This window comes from Protobothrops mucrosquamatus, unplaced genomic scaffold, assembly GCF_001527695.2.
Source record: "Protobothrops mucrosquamatus isolate PMUCROS unplaced genomic scaffold, P.Mucros_1.0 scaffold115, whole genome shotgun sequence".
NCBI lineage: Eukaryota > Metazoa > Chordata > Lepidosauria > Squamata > Viperidae > Protobothrops > Protobothrops mucrosquamatus.
Genome location: NW_015386487.1, coordinates 350592 through 363013, shown reverse-complemented (window position 1 = coordinate 363013; position 12422 = coordinate 350592).

Sequence of the window (12422 nt, the reverse complement as noted above, 5' to 3'; positions counted from 1 at the left end):
TTGGTTTGGAAAAGATGGATTGATTATATTCAGAAAAAATACGAGATTGAAAAGTATTACTTAGCTTATGAGTAAATTTTAGATTATTATTAATAGTTTATTATGGATGAATTTATATTATTTTTAGTAATAATGTTTAATTATATTATTATTAATTATATTATTATTTTGCTGGTAAAGTGTTAAGATTTATCTATTTGGTAGAGTTAAAGTATGTTTGGATGGGATTTGATTGTAGTATATCTGGGTAATGTTATTTAATTTATGATTTTGTTTTTATAACCCTGTAACCAGCTCTGGGAAGTGAAGGGGGGAGGGGGGGAGGGAAGTGGGATATGGTATGGAAAATTATTTAAAACTTTTAATTAAAAAAAAGGATTCAAAATATTGCAGTAAGTCACTGCAGCTAGCCAGAAGCTTCCAAGCCAGAATTTCTGCTCTTTGCAAGAGAAGAGTGACTTCCTTCAGAAGGGAGCGTTTCTCCCAGAGCTAAAGCAGCCTTGCAGTTCCGGGCACTTCTCGCTAGATGGCAGGGAAGGCCTGGGAAAAGGCGAGTGCCCAGCGGAGAGCAGACCCTGGAGAAGCTGGGAGGGAGGGGGGCAGTGGTGGGATTCAGCCGGTCCCCACCACTTCGGCAGAACCGGTAGCTAATTTTTTGTTGCCCAGGCCCAGAATAGGCTTCTGGAAGCGGCATCCACACAGAGAACCGGTTGTTCACATATTTGAATCCCACCACTGGAGGGGGGTGAGGCAGGGCTGGGGGCAGGAAAGGGGGAGGGGAAGCAGAGCCAGTGGTGATGCCCACAACCCAACAGAGGGCAGGCAGGAGGTGCCCAGGCAGAGATGCTGACCGCTTCGTGGGCAGACAAGGAGTGACCCCCACGGGAACTGAGCTGCCAAGGTTGATGTCACGAGCTGCTCCCCAGGAGGGGTTTGGCAAGGAGAAGGTCTCCAGCTGAGCCTTGCATGGGGCTAAAACCGCTTAGCTCAGGCTGTCCAACTTTGGCAACTTTTAAGACTTGTGGACGTCAGCTCTCAGAATTCCCCAGCCAGTTCTGCAGGGAGCCGATATCCACAAGTCTTAAAGTGGCCAAGGTTGGACACCCTGGCTTAGCTTAAGACCTTGCAAGTCCAGAGCTGGGGACCCTGCCTGTGGTTGCCCCACATGGTGAACTAGAGACCATCTTTTACCCTTATGCATGGTGCCAACTGGGCTCTGGCACTTCCACAGGGTGTGTGGATCCCAGCCTGGCTTTGCTAATTCATAGCCTAGTTTTAAATTCCCCACATGGCTTTGCTATGGGGTGTGTCCCTCCAGGTATCTCCTTGGGCTCATGTTGAAAACTGAGGCCGAACAACCATTTTTTGAGTGACTTACTGCATTTTCCATCCTCTCCCACGTGAAGCAAGTAGACAGGTACAAAATTAAACCGATGTGCGTGCAAACTCCCTCCCAAGCGAAGCCAAAGTGAATGAGGTCAAGTGTTTGGTAATACTAAGCACAGCAACTCTTCCATAAAACCCCAAATTCTTATTAATTGTCCTTCTGGGGAGAGAGAAGATCAAACGGCTTGGGCACTCAGTCCTCGCCCTTCCTTGCTATAAAAGGGAGAGAAACAACAGAGCTTTTAAGGGATAACATCCACTTTATTTTCTCAAGCACTGTTCTCAAATTACTCTTCTGGGATTGAGCAAAAGCTTCTGGGCATCTCATGATATGGCTGGCTAAAAAAAGCTGCAGACCCCCTTCCTATTCCCAACTCAGTGGAAAAGTGCATTTCTGGGAGACCATTTGCACAAGCTTGGAGAGCAGTATTGAATTGGGCCCATTAAGTGTACAATCTGCGGTGTGTGCTTAAAGAGTGAGAATTAAAATCAAGATTTGAATGAGTGTGTGCGCACGCGCGCGCGTGCTTGGAATCCTGAATAAAAATGTCAAAGGTATGAATTTTAAGTATCCCTTTTCTATCTGACATTTAAAGTCTTCATTTTAGAGTATTGAGTCGGCCAAGTCTTGCATTGCATCACGTTTCAGTGGCCAGATGTGCAGCACCGCTGCAGACCAGTGATGCAATGGTCTTTTACCATTAATTGGCTAATTACCTGGCCTGCCAAATTGCATTTTGCTTCCTGCCTGATTTTCCTTGTCTCCCCTCCCAGAGGTGGCTGTCAATTTCACTGGGTTTAGGCTCCTCCACCACTTACTTCTTCAGGACTCGGGGAGAACGAAGGGATGTAAGTCAGATGTAGGAGAAAGTCCACCGCAGGCTATTTAGCCGGGTTGTTTCTTGCCTCCCATGAGATGATTTCTCAGGCTTTTGAGGGCTAAGAGTTTGTCTTGCCTGTGCAGCCACAAAAAAGCCAGTAATTACAGCCTGGAGATAGCTTTACCGTAGGAACACACAAGGCTCCTGTTATCCTCTTTGTTTAAAACTCTTCCGTCTTTTATTTCTTGCTTTCAGGAATATAAAACTTGATGGCATTTTTGGCAAACCTGCCACTTTGCTTTGCCATTTATGGCTCCCTCTGCAGAGATTTCTCGCTCGTAAAGGAGGCTTTCATCTCCCCACCCCTTGCTAGGCAGCTCCCGGGCCAATGCACCGCCCAATTGAGGAGGCATCGGGGCTCCCCATAACCAGGAACCCCTTGCAGCTCCCCATAACCAGGAACCCCTTGCAGCAAGGTTGGATTAGGGCCCTTCCTCCCAGCCTCTGCCCTCAGCTCAATCAGAATAGAGCTGGAAGGGACCTTGGAGGTCTTCTAGTCCAACCTCCTGCTCAAGCAGGGGACCCTAGACCAGGGGTCTTCCAACGTGGCCCCTTTAAGACTTGTGGACTTCAATTCCCAGAATTCTGGGAGGTGAAGTCCACAAGTCTTAAAGCAGCCAAGTTTGGAGACCCCTGCCCTAGACCATTTCATATAAAACCTGTGGTCTTCAACCCCCAGAATTCCCTGGCCAGCCATGGAATCACTTAAGTGATTCGCTTAACAACCATGGCAAAAAAGACCACAAAAATCAGATGTGACTCACTTCATCTTGCTTAGAAATTCTGCTCCCCACTGTGGTCAAGGACTACTTGCAATCCCAGTGGAACTCCCTGCTACTAGATCTGTCGTGACTTTGCAACACCTGGGCGGAGGATGGAAACGGCCCTTTTCAACCTATCCTGATTTCCCTTGATGAAATAAGCGACCCAGCCAGAGAAATAAAACTTTCCCAGGCGCAGGATGCTGCCACCGGGCCAAATGATCGTGCACAGATGGTAGCGAGATAAATGGTGCCATCTTTTTACTGTAGCTTTCGGGCTATAATTCCTCCTCGACATTTATGAGATGCATTCCCCCCCCTTTTCTTGCAGGGCTGTGTATCTCCCGACAGCGGCAGCCAGCGAGCGAGCGAGGTGGGAAGCGGAACCCGACGTTAATAATGTGGCCGGCACTTCAGCCCTTCTCCATTCCTCTCCTCCAATTTTCTCCAGTGACAATTTATAGGCGGGTTTGATGCTTGAATAGCTGTGGCTGCTCAGTAATATGTATTCTTTGTAAGTGTTCCCTGCTGTGGCGTATCCTAAGAGAGCTCCATCAAATAATTATCTCCCCCTCCTCCGTTTTTTTATATATTCTCAGCCTCTTTCATTTGATCTGCATCACTATAAAATATTCCACAGTTGGGGAGGCGGACCCTCTCGTCTCCCAGCCTTTCACTAACTGTAAGAGGGTATTTATGTTCAATATTAAGTCCACTCGATGCAGGCCTCCATTTTGGCATTTTCCCTCTGTGGATACCTTCCTGTCTCCATAAGTTCATCTCGGCTGCTTCCATCACACAGGCTTGGAGGTGCTTTGCAAGGTCCATGATTGGTCCATGAAAGCTGAAGTCACGTGTGAGGACTTCCCCACCACAGGATCTGTGGTGCCTTCATGGACTCCCCTACAACTAATTCTGTCCTCCTGGGCACAGCGAGGATGGATGTCACCGAGCAAGACCATACAGCACCCCTGAGGTCCAGCGGGCAGCGGTAGCTCTTCTGGGGTCTGGTCCTGGAAGCAAAAAGAAGCCTTCTTCAAAAGTACTTGATGGAACCATCAGCTGAAAACCTCCAGTAGCCCCATAACAGGAGTACCCTGAGAGCAAGCACATGAGCACTCCTTTGTGCTCTGCACATGATATCTGACACTGACTCTGGTTTAGAAGGTTCTCCTGTTCAGAGGAGATCTTCCGAAGGGACGTCCAAAGCTCACGTTGGAACTCAGGCCTTGGGGTGTACTTGAATCTGATCTATGGGTTGACTGTTCCCTTGGCAAGAGATCGAAGAACTTAAAACCTGTAGGTCCCTCCTGTCCTGTCAGGCCCCACAAGTTGCTTCTAAGCAAGAGTTCCTTTCTTGTTCCTCAGAATCTTGCCAAACTAAAGCAATTACTTGCATCATGAAAGATTTTCTTTGAGAACGTCTAGGGAGGAGGAGGAGGAGGAGGAGGAAGAGTCTTAACTTCCTTCCAACCAAACTATCTAAACTTTGCTGTCTCTTGGTTATCTGGAAAGCTGCCTCTCCCTCCCTCCTGAGAACCTGGACTACTTCCAGTAGTATCTAAGGGGCTGCCATAAAGAAGGGGGGTGTCAACCTATTCTCCAAAGCACCTGAGGGCAAGACAAGAAGCAATGGATGGAAACTAATCAAGGAGGCATCCAACCAAGAAATTTCCTGACAGAACAATTAATCAGTGGAACGGCTTGTCTTGAGAAGTGGTGGGTGCTCCATCACTGGAGGCTTTTAAGAAGAGACTGGACAGCCATTAGACCAGGATTGTATAGGGTCTCCTGCTTGAGCAAGGGGATGGACTAGAAAACCTCCAAGGTCCCTTCCGACTCTGTTATTCTGTTATTCAGTTATATATTCCATCACCTGTCCTCCTTTGAGGCCCAAGTGATTGTCTTGCAACATTGCTCTGGAGCACAGACGGCCACAGAGGCAGCAGCAACAGGAGTGAAAATATTTAAGAAATGTTTAAAATAGCAAGTGGTCAAACGGAATGGAGGCCTCTTGTTAGAAGGCCAGTCAGAAGTTGCTGGGTGGCCAACCCAGGGCCGTTTGGCTACTACTCAGTGTCTCTCTCTCTGCTTCGATTACCAAAAACACCATGTTGCAAGCTCTTTGCAGATCTTGCTGTTGTTATTGAAGTGAAAAGAATGGCCTGGAGAACAGGGAATTCTGCTCAAGAATTTGTCTTATTTTGCCTTCTTGGCTTGGGCTTAAGCAGCTGGAACAACTACCCTAGCAAGGGTTAACCTGCATATATAAAATAAATGCGGCTTTGTTTTTTTAGGGTTGGGGTTGTTGTTTTTTGTTTTTTTAGCAATGCGGTATAATCACAGTCTAGCAGCAGGTTGCTTTTCCAGCAGGAGGGTTTAGAATTATTTTCTGGAGTTTGCAATATAGAACTTAAATTAAGCCACAGAAGTCGGGGGAGCTCCCTGATGCCACGCTAAATTCTCAGCAGCCTCGGCTTTGTATTAAAGTCTTCGCTGGCAATTAGGTTCATTAACTATCACACTACCTTATTTATTACGCGGCGTGCCATATGGTTTCCCAGCTAAAGAATGGCACCCGCTCCGGCACGAACCGTTTGGTGTCATAAAAATGTTAACAAATAATGTTACAGCTCTCGGGGGCAAAGAGGCTCCCTTGGTTTTGGGGTCAGGAACAGTGGGGAGAAATATGAGGACATATTTCTTTCTCTTTCCCCCTGGTATGCAGAAGATAAAGAATTGACCCAGGAATGCTGGCAGAATGGATTCACCAGGATTTGCCAACCTTTCCACGGAGCAAGAGCGAGAATAAAAAGGGATTTCTAGCATGCACCTAGATCTTAGCCCAGCTGGATCCTGCCAAGGGCCCCTCTTTAGCCCATCCTCACAGCATGTGGGTGCAACAGCAGCTGAGATTTCTCAAGGTGTCATTAAAATAAAGACAAGAAGACAGCTGCAACTCTGCAGTCAAAGCTGGCCTGGCATTTATTTAATTTATTGAAAACATTTATTTGCCCATCCAACCCAAAGGCCCTTTTCGTGGTCCCTTCTATTAGGGATGTACATCTGGTGGGATCACGAAAATGGGCCTTCTCAGTGGTGGTCCCTTATCAATGGAATAGAGCCGTGGTGGCGAACCTATGGCACGGGTGCCAGAGGCGGCACTCAGAGCCCTCTCTGTGGGCACGCGCACCATCGCCCCAGTCCTAGGCCTTCAGCTGGGTTTTATAAAACCTTTTCGCTTTAGGCCTCCGCCATGTGCAAAAAAAAAAAAAAAAGGTTGAATCAATCAGTCAATTTCAACTTCTCGCTAGGAAAAAAAAGATCTTGCAAAGTTGGAATTGATTGATTGAACTTTTTAGTCCCACCCAGTCTGCCATTACCACCGCAACCACGCCCACCCAATGGGCCATGCCGACCTGGCAGCCGAAGATACATGGGTTTTGGGTTGCAGTTTGGGCACTCGGTCTCTAAAAGGTTCACCATCACTGGAATAGAGGATGTAACAGGGGAGAGATGGTCCCTCAGATTGGTCGCCCCTGTTAAGAACTGAACAAAAGTCTACATCCTCAGAGACACAGCTAGATTAACCTGGAGTAGCAAAGCCCCCGAGATATTTATTGCAGCAACAAAATAGCCTGCAATGACCGGAATCCACTTTTTTTTTCTAATGGCCCCTTTGCTTTCATGCCCATCTAGAAGCACTGGAAGATGGTCATGCCATGTGGAAGAGGAGGGCTTCCCAAAGCCTTGGCATTCCACTCAAGTTGGAAGAGGGCCCCAAGTTCTCCTCAGAAGCCACCAGAGGTCAGGCACCATCCTCAGAAAGTGGGTGTCCCTGCGGGTTGCAGCTGGCAGCAAATGCCCTGGGTTTGAGCCATTGGGAGTCTTGCTTTGTTGGTGACAAAGTTTCTCCTAAGGTCACAAGTTCTTGCCCTGGTTGAGAGTCCAGGCTTCAGTTCAGAAGGCTGGGCTATTTCTACTGGTCCCCCAGCTTTTCTCCTGCCAAATTAAATGGGAGGGGGAGGAATTGCTGGGGGTCAGCTGGCATATCTGCAAAGCATTCACAAAGGAGCGGGCAGGTCTTGCGAATTGCTTCTGCACCTTGGTGGGAGAAGAGGGAAAACTCAGAAGGTGGTGAGCCCTGAGGCTGGGTCAGATCCAGAATTCCCTTAGCCTACCACTCCGTGGCCCTCAATGGCCCACCAAGTCCATCTCGGGCTTGCAAACCTGGGCTGAAGTTCTACAGATGTTTCCCAGCAGCTGGTATTTAAGTAAGGAACCCGGTCTGTGATTTTTGAGCCATTCTTTGATTTGGTGATATAGCCATCAAGATGATAGCAACGCTCTCTATGATTCTGGCAGCCCTCATCTAAATCAGTGGCCCTCAACATGTTCAAAACCTGCCTCCCATTTTTAACACCAAGGAACAGATCCGTTCATTTATGCCAAGGGAATTGCATCACAGAGGCTGTGTCTTGATTAACCACGACTGGTGTTGCAAAACTCTGATGGACTACCTGTGGATCTCCAGCCTCTCCCCAGGCTGCTGCTCTGTCCCTCGACCAAGACCTCTTATGAAGCCCTCCTTACTCAACGGGCAATTGATCTTATCGACTGGCTGGAGCAATGGCTGATTTCAGCCCAATTACTTTGCTGTGGCTCTTGAATGGCTCAGTTTCTGCCCTCAGGAATTCTTCATGCTTAACCCCTTGGACATAAATTTCTTGCGAAACAGCCCCTTGGGATGTGCAAAGCCCATTATTCCTTCAGTTCTGTACCAGACAGAAATGTAGCATGCATTTAACTGTGCACAGTTAACCCTAAGTCCTGATCTTTTTTAAAAAAATAAATAAATTGTTGTGTGGGGCCAAAAACTACCGTACAGGGAAATGATATGGCTGTAATTAGAATTATAGTCTAGTTTCTTGTTTTTGGATGGGGAGGGAGTTGCATGGCTGCTTAGGAAGTCAATGGTCAAATGCAAAAATGTAGTTGGACTTTTAAGAAGCCTCTTAAAGCATCTGATCCAGACCCTGTGAAGCAGCAGATTGGGTAATGATGTCTACGGACAAGGGTTTGAGATCTGTGCGGACAGCCCTTCTCTGCACGATATTGGCTGGGCTTTGAAAGGAATGGGAAGGGAGTTTCTACAATGAAAGTTGCAGGAAGATTCTTGATGCAAAGCTGCACACACACACACCCCAGCATACCAACTGGAATTCTTTAGAGTCGAGCAGAATGGAAATGCAACAGAGAAAAACCTTGATGTCCACCAACTAGCAAAGGTATGCAGTGATCTCAGGAAGTTTCTCATGATTTAGATATGAAGGTTTCTGCAACTGCTTCTCCTTGTCTTTCAAGCCAAAAGACTTTGTCAATTGTCTTGATTGACAAAACTATCAGAAGTCTCAGAGGCATTGGAATTCCTAACAGGATAAGAGACCAAGGGCTGCTATATCTCCTGCAAATATTAAAGAAATAAAATGGGTTAATAGATAACTTAGCAACTTGTAATAGTTGGGTGTAGCTACTTGAAGAGGCTTTAGGTCTCTGGGAGGAGATCAGAAACCAGTTCCCTGACAGTAGAAGATGCTCCTGCAATCATCTAGGTCAAAAGGAGGAAGATTCATGTGTGTCCTTCAACTGAAGCCAAAAGAAATGGAAGTCCATGTTCCTCAGCTTAGTTCATGGGCTGCCCTGCCTCAGAAGGAGCCATCTCACTTCCCTGCAAGAGAAGATCTGAGGGGCTGGGAAGGATTCACCACTTGAGTCCCTCTTGAAATCTTCCCTCACAATGAAATAAAAGTAAATGAATCTATAAATGGTTTTTACAATCTTAGGTTCATAATTTCCCAAAAAGCAGCGTTTATAGTAGTCAGCATGTCTGACAAGACAACAAGATCTTAACTCAACTTCTCATTCTTCCACAAACCTTTTGATATATGATAATCTTTCGCAGTCCTTCCCCTTCCTTCTCTTCTTAGGCAACGTCCTATCTTCTCCGTCCCGTCCTTGGAGACATAATCAGGAGACCTCTAAGACTACCAACAAGGAATCTCAGCCAGACCTCTTCGCTGGGCCCTCCTAAAGGATGCATCCTCATGCTTTAACTTTGCCTGGGTCTGGCCGTTTTGGGAGGACGAATGGCTGCAAAAGTTGACCTGAGTTAGCAGAGATGGCTAAATTGACTGCATTGATTAAAGAATACAATTAATTAATTTCCACTTGGAAACCGCTCCTGGACTTTGTGCTTGAGGTGGGAAAAAAATGAAACTTTGATTTTGGGTTTTGCTGGTTAGATGGGTTTGTTGCTACTGAAGTCGCTAATATATTATGTAAAAGTTAAAAGTTGAGGTTGTGTGTTATTACCTTATTCTACTGCACCAAAAAGAGTGGGAAGTCAATGCTTTTCTTTTTCTTTTCCCTTTTTACACTTTTCCCTCTTCCCCTTCTCCTTCCCTATTTTCCAATTATTCTCATTTTTCTTTCCATGTTTGTATTTTATATGATGATAAACTAATAAAAATCGGAGATAGCAGAATAAAGTCTGGTGGATTGCCCTGAAGATGATTAAGATCCTGTCCCATTTCTAGTGGTCAAAGGGACGAGGTGGACAGACCCAGGACGGGGAAAGAAAACACACCATTGTGCAGCCAATTTGGTGAAGCACACACCTATCAACTCAGCCCAGTTGTTCCTTCCAACATTAATTCTCCAGAATACAAAGGAGAGCTTCTGTCTGTCTAAGGCTTATAAAGATGGTTAGTTCATGGCTGCTCCAAGAGGCATTTTAGGGCAATTATGAGCTGAACTGCATTGTCAGAGAGAGAAAAGGGGAGGGGGAGCTTGACAGCCCAGGGTTGGCAGACCCATTTTCCCGCGCAATGGAAGCTACCCTCTCTTGCTGAGCCACTCTTGATAACAGCTTCCTTTTTCCCTGGCTGGTTCAGGGAATCCGGAGAATGAAATTCTGGGATCTGGGCTGCTTGTCCAAATGGTCCTGGCCCACCATGGAGTAAAGTCTCCAAGCGTTTGCAGGCTTAGGGCCTTAAGCTCCCAGTGGCCCCTTCTTCCCTTAGGGATGTGGCCAGATCCCTCCCTCCAGGGTCTCAGAGATTAAAAATAGGAGCCTGCACGTCATACGACTCCTTCTGATCTCTGCTCTGCGGCAGCTCTTCCCGTCCCAGATTATGGAGTTGGGGCAGAGGATAAGCCTCATTTCTGCTCCTTTTTGGTAGAGCTCCGAGGTCTTATATTCTGCATTTGTGTGGATTTGATTTCCGACAGAGAAGGCAGAGAGGTCCTGGGTGCTCTCTGAGCTTGGTTGTTTCTTTGCAGGCATTTTGTGACCCAACTAGGTAACATCATCAGTGCTAGCAAAAAAGCAACTTATTGCATTTATTCTAGCAGTTCTGCAAGAAAACCACCAAGCTCAGAGAGCACCCAGGACCCCTCGTTTCAACCCTCAGCTACAAAGATTCTCCTTTATTGGTAGAGAAGTTAGAATTTGGCCATTCTGGCTCCCACGCTGAAATTCCAGCTGTCTCCTCTACGTGTTCTTTGCTGATTCCTTCTAAAAGGACACTTTGCCTTCTCAGGACTTGCCACCAAACATGGGCGGTCAAGCTCCAAAAAGTGTGATGGTACACACAACAGGCAGTTATGCCAGAATTCATGTCTCCTGCAGGTTCCACATGTGTTTTGACAGAATGGGATTCCAACAGAAGCCACCAGCAAGCAGGCTGTTCTCCTCCTTAGGACCCCCTCCCCTCTGACATCTTTGGAACCGGCAAAAAGGCCAGACTTAAAACCAGGGTGGCTTACCTAGGAGGCCCTTGGCCATCCCAGTATTTTCCATCTGCCTGCAGAGGAACTGATTTAATCTTTCCCTCAGCTGCAAGTCATAAGCTCTGCCTGGAGGCGGTCCTGGTGCTTCTCTGCAGTTCAGCTCAGCGCTTGGGAGAAAGTCCTGCCCTTTGCTGTGGCAAACCTGCCCTTTGCTACGAGGCTGTTCCAGCTAAATAGGTGCTTTTATCTCTCCCTGCATACATTAAACACCATTATAATTATCAGCACTTCTCCCTTCTGCAGATTACATTCGCCCTGGCATGAGCCTTGGGGCATCTCTGTCCTTAATGCATTTCTTATTTTGCTATTTAACTGGCAACAATATTGGGTCACGGCCTATTTGTAGCATCTCAGGGCCAGGCCAGGCCAGGCCCTGTCTTCCCGAGCGGCAGAGAGCAAATCCGCCTCGCCGAGATAGGGAAACCTAAATGTTCTCCTGGGCTCTGCTCTGCAGAGGACTCTGCCGCCTTGGCCAGCTCGCTTGCTTGGTTTACAGGTGGCAAGAAAAGCCCAGGGTCTCCTCCCAAAAGATCCTGGCTGAATGATGAGGGGTGGGAGATGTTGCCACAACTGGCCTTCTGAGGGTGGCAAGACAAGACGTGAGTAACCAGCTTGCTTGAGGGAAACTGGGGAAGTTCTGAGCCTGAGCAAGTTTTTTTTGGGGGGGGGGGTCCAGGTTTTTCTTGCCTTTGGACAGAGAACGTCTTTGATGTCTCTAAGCAGATGCCCCGGACCCTGCCCCCTAATAAGCCAGGTTGTACTTGGAAGGGAGGGATCCGCCCGGTTTTTCTCCTAACGAGATGCTTCCAGCCTTTTGACTAAAATTGCAAGGTGCAGTGGCTGGACAAGGAAGGACAGCCCTGCTTCTACATAATCTCTGGAAGCCGGACGGAATGTGCTTTACGAAAACGTTTGCTTCTAGCGCCCAGGGATGTGAAGGATGCAATCCAGGAGGGGACTGGGGGTCTCTCCACACCGCTTCTTGTGTGGTGCGTTTTGGCCCAGCCCAGGCAAGGAGTGTGTGTGTGAGGGTGTCAGATGAAGCTTTGCAGACTAGCAAGCCTTGTGTCTTCCTCCTTTCAGCAAAGGTGGACTTATTCTGGCACCCCCCAAGGACGGAAACAGCTGGAAAGAAAGAGCCGAGGGGAAGGCAGCCTCCTTCTTTTCAAATTGTGTAGACATAATGTGTCATTCAGCCTGTTTGCTCCTCAGCTCTCCAGGTGTCTGAGAGGACGAGAGGACGTCTGGTGATTTCCAAAATTCTGTGTAGGGGAAGAACCCATGAATTCAAATAAAGGAGGCCCACCTTCATGGGCCGTTTCCCATCCACTCTCCAACTTATTATAGCAAATAAGGGGGAAGGATGAGCCCTGGGTGGCACCTCTGCCTCTCTGCACGAGTCCCCGCTCGAAGCCATCCCAGGCAGCTGCTCCAGGGGTGCAGAGCCACTGGCACCCCAGAGCAGATTCCCTTGGGAGAGACTCTCCCAGAGGGAAGGGGCCCCTCCTGCTCCCCCCCACTCCTGGATCCTTCTTAGGGCAGG